Below are 7,264 nucleotides of genomic sequence, written 5' to 3' on the forward strand. Positions count from 1 at the left end.
ATATCTGCTTTATGAATTGACCCCTTTATGATTATATAATGTCCTCCTTTATCTCTTCTTAGAATTTTTGACTTAAAGTCTTCTTTGTCTCATGTAAGCATAGCTACAACTGCTCTCTTTTGGCTTCTATTTGCTCAAAAAATATTTTTTCATACCTTAACTTTCAGTATATCTGTGTCCTTAACAGAAAAATGAGTTTTTTATAGGCAGTACATAGTTTGACAGTGGTTTTTTAAGTTCATATAGTCACTCTATGTCTTTTGACTGAAGATTTCAATACAATTATATTCAAGATAATTTTATAGGCAAGGGCTGCTATCATTTTGATTTTTTAATAGATACTTTTTTTCTTTCTTCGTTTGCTGTCTTAACTTGCAGGTTGATGGCTTTCTCTAGTGGTAGGCTTTTAATCCTTTCTATTTTTGTTTATGTCTCTACTAAAGATCTTTGCTTGTGATTACCATGAGGCTTACACAGAACAACTTATAAGTGTCTATTCCAAGTTGATAACAACTTAAGTTTGATTACATACGACAATTCTGTGCTTTTATTCTCCCTGCCCACCTTTTATGTTTTCTATGTCAGACATTACATCACTTTATAATGTGCATCACAGGACAATTTACTTTAGCTATAATTGTTATTATTAGTTTGGTCTTTTAACCTTTATGTTAGGGATAAATTACTTTACACACCCTTATTTCAGTCCTAGAGTATTTTAACTACAGCTATGTATTATTTATTCCATTCGGTTTTGTAGTTTTGTGTATTATATATTATTAATTGGTGGCCTTTTGCTTCAGCTTAAAGAGCTCCCTTTAGTAATTTCTGTAAGGCCTAGTGGCAATAAACTCCCTTAGCTTTATTTGTCTGAGAAAGTTTTAATTTATTACTATTTCTGAAAGAAAGTTTCACTGGGGAAGGTATTCTTGGTTGACAGTTTTTTGTTTTTTTCTTTTGCCTCGACACATAAAATATATGATCCCGCTCTCTCCTGGCCTCCAGGGTTTCTGCTAAAAAGTCTACTGATAAGAATACTGGCACTCCTTTTTTGTAATGTATTTCTTATGTCTTGTTGCTCTCAGAATTTTTTCTTTGTCTTTGATTTTTGGTAGTTTGTTTATTACTCATATTGGTGAACTCTTCTCTAGATTAAATTTGATTGAAGATTTTTGTTCTATTTGTATCTGAATGTTGGCATCTATACTCATATTAGGAAAGTGTACAGCCTTTATTTCTTTCAATAAGTCTTCTGGTCCTTTTCCTCTTTCTTTTCCTTCTGGAGCTTTTCTTATGCTAAGGTATAGTCTCTCTCTGATGGTGTCCAATAATTCCTATAAGCTTTCTACATTCTTCATCATTCTTTTGTATTTTTGGTCCTCTGACTAGATAATTTGTCTTCTACCTCACCGATTCTTTCTTCTGCTTGATTGAGTCTGCTGTCAAATATTTTTATTGAGTTTTTAGGTTCAGTCTTGTATTCTTCATCTCTAGGATTTCTTTTTTTGTTTGATTGTATTTTTCTGTCCTTGATTTTGTATTGTATTCTATTCTTTATTTAATTTTCTATTTGTATATTTTTATATTACACTGAACTTTTTAAAAAAGAAACTCTGAATTCTTTGCGAGTCATTTCACAGGTTCCCATTTGTTTAGAGTCCATTATTAGAGCTGTATTACTTTCTTTTAGAAGTGGCATGATTCTGATTCTTCATAAAACTTTTCTTCTTATATTATTGTCCTCAAATTTGAGGGTACAGCCACTCCTGTCTGTCTTTGCAGGTGTTCTTTGGCAGGGAAGGACCTTCACTATTTAGGCTATAATACTGAAAGGGCCAGTTGGTGACAATACTGTACATCAGAGGTTGTAGTGGGTTCTACAGTTGCCTGGGCTTTGCTTTGAAGTCAGGTGGAGCTGCTGGTTTAACTTTGCTGTCCAGCAAGATCACAGGCTAGGCTCTGCTATTACACAGAGCTGCTGCCTGGGTACTCCCATGGCCTGTGGTCATGCTGGTCATTTGGTGTATACCTTGGCCAGACAATTCTGTTTAAAATTTGAAGATGGGCAGGCATCTCCCTTCCTGTGTGAGGTCATTGGGGTTAACTCAGACTGGTCATGGAGACCAGCTACATAAGGACTGAGGCCAGGTTCAACTTCCTATCATGCTTCTGAAAGTGACAAGCTCAACTTTGTGAGTGAGCTACTCAGTTGGCTGGTATCTCCAATTGGTACTATAGCTGGCTGAAACACAGACGTACTGACAAGATATGCAGGCTGGTCACTGTGAGCTCCACTTCCTTTGTTTTTATCTGAACCCAAGTGGTCTAGCTGTGCCATTACCCCAGTGTTCCCCATGAGGTGAAACTGGAATAGACTTCCTGGGAAGCAACTTAGAATGCTGGAGAAGCTGGATGGCTGTCTCTGGTTCTATTTCTCCCCTGCAGAAAGTGTGTGTGCAGGGAAATTCTGTATGTTTGTACTGACTTGGGGTAGGGGGTGATGTAGGAGAAGTAAGATTATTCTTACCCTTTTAATTCAGGTTTCAGTAAGTTCTGTGGACCACATGGGTATCTCAGGCTTGTTTCCCCATACTGGAGTTTTTAAAAAGATGTTCTGGCCTGTTATTACTTACCAGTTAAACTTTCAGTGCTGAGATATGAAGCCTGAGATTTCCTATTCTGCCATTTTGCTGATGAGACTCATGACTCACTTGTTGATGGTACAGAAGATCAGCATTCTTCCAAGTGACCTGTAATTAATTTTACTCTCTTTAATATAAAAAAAATTAAAGAGAACATAGACAACTTTCATACTAATTATCTGTGTGATAGGCTTGCTTTGTATAGATAATTTAGGACCCAGTGTTATTTTCAAATTTACACACTGTCCCAAATATCACACAGATTTATAGAAGTAATTAAATCCTGTGTCAAGGTTGTATGAGTGTGTGTATTCACTCAAACACACACACACACACACACACACACACAAACACATATGTATATATATATATGCACACATGGGCATGCCAAAGAGGAAGAATGAGGAGAGGGCAGCCCTAATTTTCCTAAGAAATAGTCATGATGTATACAGAAAACAAAAAATAAAATGGCAGAGGTAAATCCAACTTCATCTATGATAACATTGAGTGTGTTAAAAAAAAAAAAGTGTCAGATTGGATAAAAAAAATGAGATCCAACTATGTAGTGCCTACAAGAGACATGCTTTAAATTCAAAGTTTCAAATACGTTGATAGTGCAAGGATGCAAAGGATATGTAAACAGCAACCACAAGAAAGCTGGAGTGGCTATAGTAGTATCAGACAAAATAGAGTATAAAACAAAAAATATAATTAGAGACAAAGGGGAACATTTTATAATGACAAAAGGGTCAATTCATGAAAATAACAATTACAAGCATATATACACCTAAAAACAGAGCACCAAAATGCATGCGGCAAAAACTGACAGAAATGAAGAGAGAAATATACATTCTAACAATTATAGTTACAGACTTCAATACTCCACATTCAGAAATAAACCCATGTGTCTGATTTTGAACAAGAAGTCCAACAACATTAAATGAAAAAAATAAATTTTTTTTCAACAAATGTTACTGGAAGAACTGATAGCCATATGTAAAAGAAGGAAGCTGAGGTCCTACCTCACACCATATAGAAAAATTTACTCAAAACAGACCAAATACCTAAAAATAAGAGCTAATCTCATAAAACTCTTAGAATAAAACATTGGGATTAATCTCCATGACCTTGTATTTAGTGATGGGTTCATAGACATGACACCAAAATCATGAACAACAAAAGAAAAAATAGATAAATTGGACTTTATCAAAATTAAAAACTTCTGTGTTTGAAAGTATACTATCAAGTAAGTGAAAAGACAATGCACAGAATGGTAGAAGATTTTTGCAATTCATAATTCTGATAAGGGACTTGTGTTTAGAATATATAAAGAACACATAACTCAATAATAAAAATACAAATAATCTAATTTAAAAAAGGATTTGAATAGATATTTCTCTGAACATGTTATACAAATCAACAATAAACACATGAAAAGATGCTTAACTTTTCTACTACTTAGGGAAATGGAGATTAAAACCATGATGAGATACCATTTCATATTCAGTCAGTTAACTATAATCAAAAATTCAGATAATAACAAGTGTTGACAAAAAAAAAGAGGAAATGAGAACCCTCATCCACTGCTGGTGGGAATGTAAAGTGTTGCAGCTGTTTGGTGAACTGTCTGCCTGTTCCTGAAACAGTTAAACAGAGAGTTGCCATATAGTCTAACATTTCCACATTTAGGTATATAATGAAGGGAAATGAAAACATATGTCCATATGGAAACTTTACACAAATGTTTATAGCAACATTATTTACAATAGTGAAAAGATGAGAATACTAATGTTCCTCAACTGATAAATGGCCAAATGTGGTATATTCATACAATGGAATATTGTTTGGCCATAAAAAGGAGTAAGTACTGATACACACTGCAATGTGGAAGGAAACTGAAAACATTATGCTAAGTGAAAGCAGCCAGTAACCTAAGACACATAATTAATTGCATAATTCCATTTTTAAGGGAAAATCTATACAGAAAGTAGATAAATGATTGCTTAGGGCTGGGGGGTGATGTGGGGAAAGGAGGGTAATAACTAAAGGGTGCAGCATGTCCTCCTGAAATGATCCAAATGTTCTAAACTTGATTGTGTTGATGGTTGTAAAAATCTGTGAATACACTAAAAACCACTCAGTTGTATACTTAAATGGGTGAATTGTATGATATGCAAATTGTATCTCAATAAACCTGTTTGAAAAGAAAACCCTAAGCTTTACATGCAGAAATACTGTTTGAATGGATATGGATGGAACAAGGGCCCTGGCTCTTTGTTTGTGTTGAGTTTCCCAGGTGATTCTAGTGTTAAAAAAATAGTCTACACATTCAACTTCCTTCATAAATTACTGGCTCCCTTACAGCACAAACCATATAACTTTAAATAGATTACAAGGGAGTATAGAAGAATAGCAAAGAATAGCTAAATATGTCTTCAAAGCTTACTCTAGTCTAGAATCTTGCAACTTCAAGTGTGGTAGTAGGACAACAGCTCCGCCACCACCTGGGAGCATGTTAGAAATGTAGACTCAGGCTCCACACCGGACTTCCTGAATCAGAATCTTCATTTTGCAAGGACTCAGGTGATCTGCAAGCAGTTTACAGTTTGAGGAGCTGTGGTGTAGAGAATCTTCTAGCAGACAGAGCAACTATTTCTCCCTTAGAGCCATTTATGCATCGGGGCATTAGGACTGCTCACAAGATACTATGACTTCCTGTGGGAAAGTTGAGATCTTATTTGTCAACTGTCATCATCTGAGAGATAAAGAGAATGTTGGTTTTTGGAATTCCAATTTTGGAATTGTTGTCCTGACAGCCCGTCTCCCTTAAAGGAATGTTCTTTCAGCCTATCATTGAGAGGACAGTATCAGAACGGTCATAATAGGAAGTTGCAGTGAGGAAAATCGCAGCTTCACAGTGTGTTCATGCAATTTTAGTCAGTATAACACACGCATTGCATTCCTTTGGAACTCTATCTGGCTTCATATATACATTATCTAGGTTCTTTATTCTTAAGAAAAGTAAGTATGCTCAGGAATAAAGGTCAGGTCCAATTCCAGATACAATGGAAACCACTTTTTTCTAAAGTCACATAACACGAGTTGGCTGTGAGATATCTTTTCCTCTTCCAGCTTAATTGTATATCAAGATTTTAAAACTATTTTTCTACTGCAGACACCTGTAAAGTACAGTATACTCTTCTTAGAAAAATGCATACCTATTCATGTAATATGGATTCCCCCTGATGCCCATCCAAGTCAAGAAGTAATATCAGAGTAAAGAAGCCTTTTCGCAGGGAGGAGTTGCTAGGGTGAGAGCCCCGTTTATCAAAATCATCTTTATTAATTCCGCCCCATTACAATAACCTCCGAACTGATGTTTATTTTTTCACTGTGACAAATTACCTCACAGCTTGTTCTTAGCTGTAATATCATATCTACAAAGAGTGTGATACACACACACACAAAAAAAGCACTTAATGTAAAAATTATACTAAAATTGTTATGACACTTGAGGGGAAAGAACCACAACATTAGGATCTGTAGCCTCTTAGAGTTATCATGTATTACAACTTTCACTGTTTTGTTGATATATCTTTATTAAAAAAAAGTTGATCAGTTTATTATAAAGAGTACAACTCAGGAACAACCAAATGGAAGAGACACATAGGCCAAGGTATGTGGTGAAGGTGGTCAGTGGATGGCGCTGAAAGTTCCAACCCTCCAACACTTGCTCTTTCTGGTGACCATCCCATTGTCATCTCTTTAGTACAGACAACAGCACCCCTCATCAGCTGTTCTAGGCAAATGAGGTTGTAATGGCCAGCCCCATTACTAGAGAATCATGGAGACTGACAAGGAAGCCTTGCAAAGCCTCAAACATCTCCCACTATAGCAGCATTGTGTTTGATGAGCAAAGTAACAAATGTTAACAGCTGAGCCATACTAATAACTATGGGACCGTTTCTCCTAAAAAACAAGAGGGGTTGGGAAAATATGTTTCTCTTCCAGAATAATAAACATCAGAGCCTGTATCTCTATTAGGCTTTCAGTAGGAATTAGCAAGAAAGCCAGTGTTTTAGTCCGTTTTGTGTTGCTATGACAGAAATACCTGAGACTGGGTAGTTTATAAAGGAAAGAGGTTTATTTGGCTTACAATTCTGGGACAGCTGCATCTGGCACGGGCCTCAGGCTGCTTCTACTCATGGCGGAAAAGTGGCAGGAAGCCGGCGGGTACAAGCAGATCACATGGCAGGAGGAAGCAAGAGAGAAAGAGAGGAGGTGCCAGGGTGCAATCAGCTCTCCTGGGAACTAATAGAGCCAGAACTCACTCACTACCCCTTCTCCCCCAGGGACAGCATTAATCCATTCATGAGGGATCTGCCCCCACAACTCAGTTTCCAACACTGAGACAATGGAGATCAAGCTCCCACGAGTTTTGGAGGTGACAACACATCCAAACTCCATTAGCCAGCAATTACACACAAATCGAGATGTGGCTAAATTACACTACTCAGCTGGTATTTTTAAGAATACTTTCTAGTCTAATACCCATCAATCTCAATGCTATTTTGAAATAAAATTTATTATGCAACATTGACCTCTATGTCTATTTCATCTAC

This window comes from Galeopterus variegatus, unplaced genomic scaffold (assembly GCF_000696425.1).
Source record: "Galeopterus variegatus unplaced genomic scaffold, G_variegatus-3.0.2 Scaffold7549, whole genome shotgun sequence".
NCBI lineage: Eukaryota > Metazoa > Chordata > Mammalia > Dermoptera > Cynocephalidae > Galeopterus > Galeopterus variegatus.